We start from the raw sequence: 14,643 nt of genomic DNA on the forward strand, positions 1-14,643 counted from the left end.
TGTTTGGACACCAGAAAATCCGCCTGAAGCGGCTTCTCGTGTGGGAAGAGTGCGGGCGTGCCAGTGTACTAAAGTACACAAAATAAAATAACAAGAATAAATATAAGACAGGAACATGCACTTTTATTAACCATCAGGTTTAATAAATACAAATTCCTAATGCGCGCTACACAACTTGCTAGCAGCAATCTGACAAAGGCGATGTGGTCTTCATGGTTCCTGAGGCCTCGGAAGGCTCCCAGTTAATTACCCCCGCGAGCTGACTCGCAGAGTACCTCCGATTAAGCTGTTGTGGTCGTCGTCGTCGATCTTCGCTTCACTTCTCCATGCGTGGTGTTGGTGTAGATGTAGGTGGCGTTGGCGTGAGGGCCTCGTCGGTCCATGAGCCGGTACAACATGACTGGAATATCAGCCATGCCCGCCTGCGTCGTTCGCCTTGTCGGTGTCGAACTCTGCGTGGTGTCATCATAATCGCACTTGCATGGTTGGTGTCGCTTGAATCGCCTCGGACTTCCTCGGCAGCGTCGTCGTGGTACGCCATGAGCTTGATCGCGTGGAGTTGTTGAAGTAGTGGATGAAGACTTGTACGTCGCCTTGCTTGAATCTTCATCGTACGTGGATGCATAGGTTGTATATGTTCGCATGTACATGTACATAACCACATCACGGCGCCGAGGTCCTAGCGGCCTGTACCTGTTCTTTGCTTGCACGTACATGTGTAGATGCATGCATGGCCAGAACATATATATCCACACATACACGCGCTCGAGCGTGTTTGCTTCTTGCACTTGCATATCTTCTGAGTCGTTGCACATATACATATGCTAACGGTGCACGTATGGCATGTGCCTCGCCGCTGCCGTCGTGACTTGGCCGACAGCTATACGCACGCACAGAGGGTGGTCGTATCGAGCTCATCTTCCAGGCTTTAACGTCCGCCAGTGTACACTCGGCAGCCGCGTCATCCAGTCGTCAGCCAGCCTTGACGTCGGCCGACGTAGATACTGATATGCAAAAATTGAAAGAAACAATACTAGATTGACTAGATTAATTTCTTACCCATGGATGTCGTGGACGATGACATCTCCTGTTGTTTGCTAGTCCTCTCAGATGGAGATGAAGACGTATGTATACCCTCCTTGCCGACGGCCGAGCGCACAAGAAGTCTGGCAGCACTTCGTGAACTATGGATGGGTGATTGTAATTAGCCTTCACGTGAGACCTCGAGACTCTTTATATAGGCAAGCAATTAGGGTAGCAGCTAGCCTTCTCGGCCGTACGCGCGCCGCCGGAGTTGGTTAGCATGCACGAGATATCCGGAACTGCCAGCTTCTTCCTTCGTATGCAAGATAAAGCCCGCGATGCTTATCGGCACGTTGCTAACAAACTAGCCAAAAATCTCTCTGGCCGCACGTACCGAGCATGGCTCGTCCAGAACTCAACCTGATTAAACCTGGTTAACTTCTTTTCGTAGAGTCCATGACGTGTGGGGTTCTGGCAAGATGTAGTTAGCCTACGTACGTATACTTAGCCAACTCAAAGTCCCGCGGCTGGTAGACATGCATGTACGTTAGCTGGCGATAAACACACATATCAACCGATCGTACATACCGAGTGTCCCCGGAATACCCCATACTATATGCCGAACCGAACCATACGGTGTCGACTTGCGCGCAGCCGGTTGGTATACAACTATACGTGGTATACATGTCTAGATCGACCGGCGTACACACACGTGATGAACTCTACAACCAATTCTGGACATATACAGACGCACGTACACAGCTGCGCCTGTTAGTTTTTTTACTCGTACACGTTAACTTCTTTTCACCGGCTTGCACGAAGAAATATGCTAGCTTCTTTGGTTGCACGTCGAGGTGCATACATGCATGCATGGCACTGTAGCGTATTAGCTTCTCTCCTTCTCATAACGTGAAGAAGTCTGCTTGCCACTTTGCCTGTGTATACATAACAAAAGCATATGTATGTCCGTATATATGTTTTATTTTCTTCAGGCACAAAACCATTCTTGACAACACATAAATTTTCACGTATGTGAGAAAGAACAGTTTTGTACAAAATCTTGTCAAACAATATTATAGAGGAATTAATTGGTGATGAAACAAATAATGTATGTACATGACTTGTATGTGAATATATTAAAGATTTAAAGTATTTCACATGATATAGATGACATGGTTATTTTTTATAATTAATATGCAATGACATGGACTTAGTGGAGAATGATGTGGACATATTGCATGAAGAGATAAAATATTTAGTGGATCACTTAGTGAGGAATGATGTGGACGCTTTGCATGAAGAGAGAATTCATCTAGTGGGGTTTAGCTTTATAATAGTTATAGATAACATAGCATTTGGACTGTACAATAACAAAGCATTTGGGTGGTGCCGGTTCATTTGTATGGCCATAGCTTCTAAAAAAATTGTAATTTTGTTGCTCTTATTTATGATATATTATCTATTAAATAGCCATAGAATAGTGCACAAAATTTTATTTTTAGTTAATCCTAACTATATACAACATATTAAATAGTAGACTCTTGTCTATGGGTTGTATGACCCATCTTTATACCTGTCTGTGTGATGGATTCAAGACGTTTAGAGATGGATACCCGTCTGTGAGTTGTACATGCCCTAATGGTGCCAAGAAAAATTTAGAGAACGTCACCATGGTCCTAAAAAAAATATAATTTTATAAATTTAATTAACTAGAGCATTTCCAAGAGTGCTCCGTATTTCTTTCCCATATATGTCTTTTGGAAAAAGAATAAAAAACATTTCTAAGAGTCCCTATATCTCTTCTTGTGGGGGTATAAACCCCTATACCCTTACGGCTAGACTTCAGCCAGGAAGCTTGGCCCACTACGAGACGAGTTCAAGGCTTGATCCGACAGCCCGAGTTTCGCGCAAGGAAACAAGACGTGGAGATCAAGCAGGATTCTAGTCGGTTAGAATAGGGATTGATATCGAATTATCCATGGCAATTGTAACCGACTAGGATTAGTTTCTAGATCTGTAACCCTGCCCTCCAGACTATATAAGGAGGGGCAAGGGACCCCCTAGGACAGATTATCTCTCAACACAATCCAATACAACCAGACGCAGGACGTAGGTATTACGCCAACTCGGCGGCCGAACCTGGATAAAAAGCTTGTCCGTGTCTTGTGTCACCATCGAGTTCGTAGTTTGCGCACCGTCTACCGATAAACTACTACCGTGGGTATACCCCAAGGTAGACTGCCGACTAGCTTTCGTCGACAGTGGCGCGCCAGGTAGGGGGTGTGCGTGCAACTTTTCCGGCGAACAAGATGGTCACGATCCCAGCTTCCGCGACCGTGCCCGAAGGCCTCACGTTCACCGTCGGCCAGATCACGTGGACGACGTGCAGCGGCGGTTTTGCGACCACGGTTCCGAAAGAGATCCAGATCCAATCTGAGATCACGCCGTCTCCGACCACACGCATGACGGCACCAAGCTCCCGACCACCGTTCCCGCTCTACAGGGGAAAGGAAATCGACTGCTCGGACCTCCTCCAAGCGCTCGATCGCGCTGACTCCAAGCTACTCGAAGTCTCCCAACTAATAGATGGAGTTCTGCGCCGGCCCGACCAAGCTGCTCGAGCGGATTTTTCGAAATTCCGCCGGCCAACTCGTGTCGCCACACACGAACGGCTGGGAACGTCCCTGACGATAACCTCGACCCCCTCAGGACGATCCGTCGAGCTCAAAAAGGAAGACTATCCTTGCGGCCTGAACAACTCGGCCTCTGTTTACTCACAGCATGTCCAATCCGTTTTTAGCAAAGCGGGCTGGTCGCCGACAAGGAACAATCGTCACCATGTCAACATGGTGACCATCCGAGAGCTACGGGACGGCCAGGTTTCTAGCACCAACTCAAGCACCGGCTCCGTCCCCACCGAGGTTGTGAACACCGAAGACGAGGACTACGACCTGGATTTTCCTTCACACCCTCCGGGTTTCGACCGATTCCCGATATTCCCCCCCCGGCGAGGGGATATTGTATTCAATGTCAGCGCCGACGAACCGGCTGTTGACGGAGAAACAGACGACCAGAGGCAACTCCGCGAACAGCGTAACGCCGACCGCGCCCGACGGCGTGCGGACGAGCAACAACAGACGCCACCAGTTAACCTCAACGATGCCTTTGATATGGTCGGGGACCAGCCGGTCTACAAAACGCCAAGCGCCAACGTGGCTGTCGCCATGGCCAACCTGGATCGGCTTCCTGACACCCCCGAATGCCAGGGAGTCCGGACCAGTATCCGAGCACACCTGATCGCCGCGATGGGACAGACAGCCACTCTGCTCAAGAGAGTCCAGGACGTCTCTTATACGGAAGCCGCCTCCGACCAGACTCATCGTAGCCGGGCCTCACCCAGTAGGCGTCGCCGCAGCCGCTCCCCCGACAACCGTCGAGGGGACTCACGGCGCGACGATGGTGGTCGGGACGCCGATGGCCGCCGCCAGCAGAACCGCGTACGCGGCCAAGAAGAAGAAGATCAACACAGGGATCTCCGCCACAACATCCCTCCCAAAGATGCCCGGGACCGCATCAACAGGCGCGCCGCAGAGAGAGCAGTCCACGAAAACCTGCGCCACATCGAGTACGATGCGACCCATGGTCCTCCGGGCCTAAGGCAGTTCTCCTCACACCTCCGCCAGGTCGTGTGGCCCCGCAATTTCAAGCTCGAAAAACTTAAAAAATACGACGTCAAGGAAAATCCAGAGAACTGGATCACCCTCTACGAAATCGCCGTCCGATCAGCGGCAGGAGATGAGCACGTCATGGCTAACTACTTCCCCGTAGTCCTCGACCAGGCTGGTCATCAGTGGCTTCTCGGCTTGCCCGAGGACTCCTTCGACTCTTGGGAAGAGCTACGACAGGCTTTCATCGACAACTTCATCGCCACATGTGAGCAGCCCGGAAACAAGTATGACCTTGAAAGGATAAGAGACAGGAAGAATGAACCTCTGCGCGATTATATCCGACGATTCTCGGATATGCGCCTCAAAATCCCGAAGATTTCTCATGACGAGGCCATATCAGCCTTTATCAAGGGCTTGCGTTTCCATGAAGCGCTGAGGAACAAGCTGTTGCGTAAGCGCCCATCAACGGTAGCAGAGCTCCTCGCCACGGCTAAAAATTATGCCGACGCTGATGACGCAGAAAAACTAATCCGAGACGATGCGAGAGGCACCGACCAGCCCTCCCGGCGAGATGACGGTCGTGGTCGCTACGACAACAGAAATCACCGCCGCTCCGACAACCGTGATCACCGAGAGGGTTGGGATCGGCGGCGCGACAGCCGCGATGACTTCAGAGGAAAGCGCCCTCGCGAATATGACCACGAAGTAAACACGGTCAAACGTCCCAATGGACGACGGGACTACCAAGACGACTACAACAAAACATTGAAGGGACCGTGCCAGCTACACCCAAAGTCTAACCATACCATGGAAGAGTGCCGCGTCCTCAAAAGTATCTATACACGGCGGGCCGCCCAAGAAGACACCGCCAAGAAAACTAACAAACGCGACGGGCACGACCACGAAGATGAGGATGAGGACCAAGACAGGGACCCCCGACACCAATACGTCAGCCCCACCGACGTGGTCCACTCCATTTTCGGGGGCAAGGTCTCCACTGAGTCCAAGCGAGAAAGAAAGCTGTTAAAGAGAGCCTGCCTCAACATAGACAGCACGGACGGGCTGATCGCAGATCCGAAATTTCCCGCCTGGTCCCACAGGGAGATCGCGTTCAGCAGGAAGGACCAGTGGGCCGCTATCCCAGAGCCGGGTCGTTTCCCACTGATTCTTGATCCCTGCATCAATAGCATCAGATTCGAGCGCGTGCTCGTGGACGGGGGAAGCTCCATCGACATCCCCTTCCGCAACAGCCTGCCCGCCCTCAAGATATCACCGGCGCAACTAAAACCTTACGACGCCCAATTCTGGGGGGTTTTGCCAGGTCAAAGTTCGGTGCCCCTCGGACAGATAACATTGCCTGTCCAATTCGGCACACCCGATCACTTCCGGACGGAGTTCATCAACTTCGTAGTCGCGGACTTCGACGGGACCTACCACGCCATACTGGGCCGCCCATCGCTGACAAAGTTCATGGCAGTCCCGCACTACTCATACCTAGTGCTTAAGATGCCCACGGAGAAGGGTGTCCTGACCGTCAGAGGCAACGTCTACACTGCGTACACCTGCGAAGAAGAAAGTTTCAAGATCACCGAGGCAATTGACCTCTCAATCCGCATGGCGGAAACAGCAAACCAAGCCGCACAGCTGCCCCCCGACCAGCTCCGATTACCTGAGCAGGAGACAGCCAGAAAGAATTCGAAATCCAAGGAGTACAAAGAAGTGCAGCTGGTCGAAGGCAACCCCGAGAAGACAGCCCTCATCGGGGCTAACCTGGATCCAAAATAGGAAGACGCGCTCGTCAGGTTTCTAAGGGACAACGTGAGCGTTTTCGCATGGAAACCCGCAGACATGCCCGGTGTCCCACGAAACCTGATCGAGCACTCCTTAAACGTCTCGAAGACCGCAAGACCAATCAAGCAAAAACTGCGACGGTTCGCTCGTGACAAAAAGGAGGCTATTAGGACAGAAATAACACGGCTTCTAGCAGCCGGATTCATAAAAGAGGTGTATCATCCCGATTGGCTCGCCAATCCGGTTCTTGTACGCAAAAAGAATAATGAATGGAGAATGTGCGTTGATTACACTGATCTCAACAAACACTGTCCTAAAGATCCTTTTGGTCTTCCTCGCATCGACGAGGTGGTCGACTCAACGGCCGGATGCGAACTCCTCTCCTTTCTAGATTGCTACTCTGGTTATCACCAGATCTCGTTAAAAGAAGAAGATCAGATCAAAACATCCTTCATCACACCCTTCGGCGCATACTGTTACACTACCATGTCTTTCGGACTTAAAAACGCCGGGGCCACTTATCAAAGGGCCATCCAGCAATGCCTCCACGACGAGATTCGCGATGACCTCGTCGAGGCCTACGTGGACGACGTGGTCGTAAAAACAAGGGACGCGAGCACCCTAATCGACAACTTAGACCGAACCTTCAAGGCACTCAATAGGTACAAGTGGAAGCTCAACCCCAAGAAATGCATTTTCGGCGTTCCTTCCGGTCTACTGCTCGGCAACGTCGTCAGTTGCGACGGCATACGACCAAACCCTTCAAAAGTCAAAGCCGTACTCGACATGCGACCACCGAAGAACGTCAAGGATATTCAGAAGCTAACTGGATGCATGGCCGCCCTCAGTCGTTTCATCTCAAGGCTAGGAGAAAAAGGCCTCCCTTTCTTCAAACTATTGAAAGCGTCAGAAAAATTCTCCTGGACAGAAGAAGCCGACGCTGCGTTCACTCAGCTTAAGACCTTCCTCACTTCACCGCCTGTCCTCACAGCGCCTCAGCCCAATGAAGACCTGCTCCTTTACATTGCTGCAACCGACAGGGTTGTTTCCACGGCAATAGTGGTCGAGCGAGATGAACCAGGTCACGTCTTCAAGGTCCAGAGACCCGTTTACTTCATAAGTGAAGTTTTAAACGAATCCAAGGCCAGGTACCCACAAATACAGAAGCTTATATACGCCATCCTGATAACGTCAAGAAAGCTGAAGCACTACTTCGACGGCCATCGAGTCCTGGTGACAACCAGCTTTCCTCTCGGGGACATCCTGCGCAATAAAGACGCCAATGGCAGAATCGTGAAATGGGCAATGGAATTATGTCCATTTTCCCTAGAGTTCCAGAGTCGCACCACTGTCAAGTCTCAAGCCCTGGTCGATTTCATTGCCGAATGGACGGATCTCAACGAGCCTTCCGTTCCAGATGTCTCAGACCACTGGTCAATGTTCTTTGATGGGTCCTTGAACATCAACGGTGCAGGCGCTGGGATATTGTTCGTATCACCAAACAAGGACAAACTCCGCTACGTCCTTCGGATCCTTTTTCCGGCGTCAAACAATGTCGCCGAATACGAAGCTTGTTTACATGGCATACGACTAGCCGTCGAACTGGGGATCAAGCGCCTCTATGTCTACGGCGACTCCGCTTTGGTCATCAACCAGCTCAACAAGGAGTGGGACGCAACCCACGAGAAGATGGATCTCTACCGCAAAGAAATTCGCAAATGGGAAACTAACTTCTATGGCATAGAGTACATCCACGTGGTCCGGGATAAGAACCAAGCAGCAGATGCGTTGTCAAAGTTAGGCTCGTCTCGGGCCCAAATCCCGCGGGGTATTTTCGTCCAGGACATCCATGAGCCGAGCGTAAGCTCCCCCCTGGTCGACAAGCAACCCACCGAGGCAATGCTCATAGATGACGCCACTCCGACAACCGGTGGGCGTGACTGGCGTATCCCGTTCATCAAATACATCTCAGACGGGACAGGTTTTCAGGACAAAACAGAGAACGAGCGTCTCATCCGACGATCAAAGAACTACATCCTGGTCGACGGAAAACTCATGCGGAAAAACGCAAGCTCCGAGGTACTGCTCAAGTGCATACCCCAAGACGATGGTATCAAGCTCTTGGAGGACATACACGCCGGATCCTGCGGCAACCACGCCGCATCTAGAACGCTGGTCGGAAAGGCTTTCCGAGCAGGTTTTTATTGGCCAACCGCGGTCAGCGACGCAGAAAAACTGGTTCGGCATTGCGAAGGATGTCAGTTTTTCGCTAAGAGGACCCACGTACCTGCCCATGAAATTCAAACCATCCCGTCGTCTTGGCCCTTTGCTTGCTGGGGGCTTGACATGATCGGACCATTTAAACCAGCCCCGGGCAACTTCAAGTTTGTCTTCGTGTTAATCGACAAGTTCTCCAAGTGGATTGAATACATGCCCCTGGTCAAGGCAACCTCCGAGAAGGCTGTGGAGTTCCTCAATCAAATCATACACAGATTCGGCATCCCGAACAGCATAATCACCGACCTGGGCACTCAGTTTACTGGCACCACTTTTTGGGATTTCTGCGATGACAGAGGCATAGTCATAAAATATGTGTCAGTGGCACATCCACGTGCCAACGGTCAAGTTGAACGTGCTAACGGAATGATCGTCGACGCCCTAAAGAAAAGATTGTACATCGAGAACGACAGAGCACCCGGTCGATGGATGAAAGAATTGCCGGCAGTGGTCTGGGGCCTCCGAACTCAGACCAGTCGAAACACAGGGGTGTCTCCCTATTTCATGGTGTACGGCGCAGAGGCGGTCTTGCCGTCTGACATACACTTCGGATCTCCTAGAATCGAGCACTTCGACCAGGCGACCGCCGACAACGCCAGAGAACTCGAAATCAATTGCATGGAGGAAAAGCGTTTAGTTTCATGTCTCCGAACAGCAAAATATCTCGCGGCAGTCAGGCGATACTACAACAGGAACGTCAAGGACCGTTCCTTCGTGGTCGGCGATCTGGTGCTTCGATGGAAAACAAGCCAGGAGGGAATGCACAAGTTATCTACTCCCTGGGAAGGACCCTTCGTGATGACCGAGGTCACACGACCTACGTCCTACAGATTGGCATACCCAGACGGAACACGAGTGCCTAACTCTTGGCACATCGACAAACTGCGACGTTTCTATCCATAAAGTTTTAACGACTTTCTTTTGTAAGTATCTTATAATTTTCGATAATAAAATTCTCTATTTTTCGCCTATACCTTGTCATACACAGCACTCGGCAAAACTCCTGCAATGGATGCTCTTGGCGACAACCAAGACAAATACGGTGACACGTCACTCAGATATTTTTACAGCGCTCAAAACAACAGTCATGACAAAAAGAAAACTTTATTACAAACTTTACATACAAAGTTTACAATAAATACCCTGACGGGCATATACTAGTCTATTCCTACAGACTACTTTATTGGCCTAGCTGCTCGGGCTGATCACCCGCCTGACCCTGCTGCCCGGACGAAGGGGTCGGGGCCACCGGCGCCTGGCTGGTCGAGACCGCAGGCGTCGACCGCCCATCTCCAGCAACGGACGCGCCCGACAACTCCCTGGCCGACCTATCTGAGCTCGGCTGGTCTGGAGGAGTGGCCGTTCCGCACAGATTGATGTCGCCGATCACTGTCGACGACAAGTCCAGCAGACTACCCCGAAGTTCGTCCGCTTCCTGTGGGCCGACTTCCTTCGGGTACCCCTTCTCCAGCCTGCTCAAGTCGACCAGGGGGTAGTGGGCGCGTACCATGCTGAGGACGTGCGCGCCGGCAAACTCCCCGGCGTCCTTCACAAACTGCTGGAGCCAGTCCCACGCCCGTTGCGCCTTTTCGACCGGGGTCAACTGCGGCGCGCGGGGCTGGCTCTCCGGGAGCTCGGGACTGATCAGGTCCAGGACCAGGGACACTCCCTTCCAGATCCTGCAACAGTTGACCTTCCAAGAGTCCCGGTCCTTGATCAGGTCATCCAGGTGTTTTTTGGTGTTCACCTTGAGCACTGCAAACGAAACGAAACGTTACTTTCGGCATACCAGACAAGCAAAGGGGCAGGCAGCAACCAACAAGGCGGCACCCATTACCAGCTAACTCCCGGTCTTTTCGACCCAATTCCTCTTCCGCTCGCCGCCCGGACTCCTGTGCACTGGCGAGCTGTTGGCCGAGCTGCTCCTTCTCTTGTTGGAGGCTCGCCACCTCCTCCTCCAAGTCTGCGTGAATCCTAAACTGGTCAGCAAAGCAAACTATACAAGTACGCGAAACTGCTCGGAGCGTGTGACTAACCTTCCTGCAGCCGGTACTGGTCGGCCAGACGACGAGCGAGGTCGAGACGACGCTCCTTTTCAGCGCTCATCTCGACCACCTTCTCCCCGACCTCCGCCCGCAACCGGTCTACCTCCGCGGCAAGGGCCTTGTTCTCGGCCATGACGCTTTCTATCTGGTCAAAGCACCGTTTCCGGTACTTCGCCGTTTTCATTACGTCCTACAAAGCAAGCATATAACGATCAAGCAAGACAAGGCAAAAGAATGCGCAGCAGTACAAAAAGCCGCTTACCTTGACTTCGTCGACAAGGCGCTTGGCCGCGCGCTCCACCCTGGCGGCCTCTTCGGTCTCGGCGACCTCCTCATGACCGATAAAGTGATCCCCGCGTTGGCGCCACACATACACGTGTTGGCGGCCATCACGGGGACGACCCTCGATCTCCTCCACCTCGTCGTCGGAGGCCGCCCGGGTTTCTTCCTCCTGTGCTGCGTCACCCCCGGTGGTGGTCCCAGGCATTACTGGCCCTTGGACCAGACCTGGGGAGCCCGCAGCCGAAGAAGCTCCTGCTCGGGGCAGCGGGGGGACTTCACTCCCCCCGGCAGGAGGAGCGGTCGGAGATCTCCCCTTCCCCGAGGAGTCAGTTGGGGGAGCCTCTCCAGCCCTGGTCGGGCTGCTTGTTGTCGGCGCCGCGCTCGGGAGCCCCTCGGTGCTCCCAGGCGCGACTGCAGCTGTTGGCTGCTCTGTGGTCTGGGGGGCTGCATCCCCAGAACCGCGGGCAGGCTCGTCCGTTCCCTGGCCGGCAGTTTGGCCAGGGTCGACATCCTATGCCGCACTGCAGGAACAAAAGTTTAAAAAAAAAGAGGAGTCCAAAATACGTAAGTCGAACACTTACAGGTCTGACCGGCGATGGGTCGCGGTGAACCTCCTCCTCGCCCGGCCGGTCGGCACCTGTGCCCCCACCTCGGCAACTTGCGGGGCAGTGGCGCCGCTGGCCACTCGATCAGTGGCGACCGGCGCAGTGTCTGGGCGGCTCCGAGGCCGTCGGACCAACGACGGCGCAGCCTCCTCGTCGTCGTCGTCGTCGTCGACGATCCGCACGAGCCGACGACGTTTCGGCGCTTGGCTGCTCTCCGCCGGTAGGTCTGCTGGCAGCTCCGGTGTCGGCAAGGGATCCGCCGGCAATGGCCTTTTCCCCGCTACCCTCTCCTCGGAGGTCGGGACGGGGCGGGCTCGGTCTTCCTCACTGCTGGTGTAATGAGTACACCGAGCAACGTCCTCCTCTGGCGGGACCTCTCCCGCAGGATTTTCCATCCCCGGCGCCAGTGATACATACATCACGTACCGGTCGACATCACCGACCTGCAAAAGCAACAGAGATGAGTCAACTACAGACGATATACGAATGATCAAACAGAGTCTGCTACATACCTTTGGTGCTGGTCGTCCTAACTTGAAGGCTTGCACCCGATCACTGCCACGGGTGAAGCCCCCATCCGCGAAGTTAAACAGCTCGTTCAACAGCTGTTGTACCTCCGCTTTCTCCAAGATCTCCGACCGCATCCTGGTCGGGTCTGCGCTTCCGGCATACTCGTACGCCGAGTGCACCCTCTTCTGGCAGGGCATCACCCGGCGGCAAATGAAGTTGCCGACCACGCCAAGCCCATCCAGGCGCGACCAGTCGATCAGCTTCATCAGATCCGCCACTTGACCGTCGAACTCTGGGCGGTCGGTCCAGCTCGTCCTCTTCTCGGGAATGTATCCCACGTCGCAGAACGTGGAGCTGCCCGGTTCCTCCCTGACATAGAACCACTTCCTGTACCATTCGGTCAAGGAAGTGTTCCATGGGCAGTGCAGATAGCGATTCTTCATCCCATCGCGAAGGTTGAGGTATACTCCACCTGCAACCTTGGAGCCTCCAACTGCTCCCTTCTTCCTCAAGCAGAAAAGGTATCGGAAAAGATCGAAGTGCGGCTCTATGCCAACATAGGCCTCGCACAGGTGGATGAAGGTGGAAATAAGGAGAATTGAGTTCGGGTGCAGATTGCAAATCCCGATCTCATAGTACAAAAGAAGACCTTGAAGAAAAGGATGGACAGGAACACCAAAGCCTCTCTTAACGAAATCCTCAAAAACGACGATCTCACCGGCGCGAGGGTCGGGGTAGCTCTCCCCCTCCGGTGCCCTCCAGCCGCCGAGCTCTGCGCCGTGCAGAAGCCCCATATCGACGAGGTCACCAAGAGATTTTGTGGTGCTGCGAGACTTCTTCCACTCCTTGGCCATCAGTTCGGCCCTCTTCCTGGAGTCGCTCTTCGCCATTAGAGGTGCGAATGTGGGCTGGAGTTAGGAAGATGCAGGAGATTGGAGAAGATGAGAGCGTAAGGTTTGAAGGCAATGGCAGGAGAAGCGGTACAGGCGGTCCTATTAGACCCTTATAAACCCGCGACCCCACCTCTCCCACTTCCTGTATTCTCGGGAAGTGGGCAGGCCATGCGGCGGACGCGGCGTTTCGGTTTACAATGATTATAGACAATTAATGCGGCGGAGTTTTCGTACCAATTGATGGTTTCCTTTTCTCAAACCATGCAAAGAGCGGTTGTACAGTTGCCAGGTGCAGCTTTTCATGCATCCGACTGACATATCGTCAGGAGACCCCGTCACGTCAACTTTAATTGGAAAGATCTTTTCAAAAGTAAGAAGACACATACGCCAGTGAGTCAGCAATCCGGGGACTGCACCGACCACCGAGCACTCGACGCTCGGGGACTGGTCGCCCAGTCTATCAGCTCGGAACTTCAAGGACTGCACCGACCACCGAGCACTCGACGCTCGGGGACTGGTTGCCCAGTCTGTCAACTCAGAACTTCAAGGACTACACCGACCACCGAGCACTCGACGCTCGGGGACTGGTCGCTTAGTCTATCAGTTCAAAACTTTAAAGCATGCACCGACCACTGAGCACTCGATGCTCGGGGACTGGTCGTACAATATAGCAACATATAATTCCAAGAAGCACACTAAGTGCCTGGGGACTGGTAAATTCAATTTTTTAGACCTTGCTACAAGGCTCATACTTCGCCTTCCAGCAAGCTCGGGGACTACATCGGTACGATGCATCTAGCGATGCATCTCAGTTCTCGAAACTACTTTGGGGAATTTTCTTTTGACCCTGGCACCACGTGCCTACACCACCTACTACCAGGCTCGGGGACTAAGTGGGCACACTTCACCTAGCGGTGAATTTGCTTGCTTTTTTGGATGCTACTACCTTTCAAAAAGGCAAAGTGGGCACACTTCACCAGGAAAGAAATTTTTTTTTAGAGCACCATGCATTCTTCGAACAACCTGCTTCTTCGATGACAACGTTGATCAAGGAACCGTTGCAACTGTTTGGGCGATTTCCCCGCTTATTGAAGACGACAGGCCTCGCTGGTCGAAGAAGCTCAAGACGGCGTGTTGCATCACAATACATGGCGCTCGGGGACTAGCTGTGGGGGTATAAACCCCTATACCCTTACGGCTAGACTTCAGCCAGGAAGCTTGGCCCACTACGAGACGAGTTCAAGGCTTGATCCGACAGCCCGAGTTTCGCGCAAGGAAACAAGACGTGGAGATCAAGCAGGATTCTAGTCGGTTAGAATAGGGATTGATATCGAATTATCCATGGCAATTGTAACCGACTAGGATTAGTTTCTAGATCTGTAACCCTGCCCTCCAGACTATATAAGGAGGGGCAAGGGACCCCCTAGGACAGATTATCTCTCAACACAATCCAATACAACCAGACGCAGGACGTAGGTATTACGCCAACTCGGCGGCCGAACCTGGATAAAAAGCTTGTCCGTGTCTTGTGTCACCATCGAGTTCGTAG

This window comes from Sorghum bicolor, chromosome 1, assembly GCF_000003195.3.
Source record: "Sorghum bicolor cultivar BTx623 chromosome 1, Sorghum_bicolor_NCBIv3, whole genome shotgun sequence".
Taxonomy (NCBI): domain Eukaryota; kingdom Viridiplantae; phylum Streptophyta; class Magnoliopsida; order Poales; family Poaceae; genus Sorghum; species Sorghum bicolor.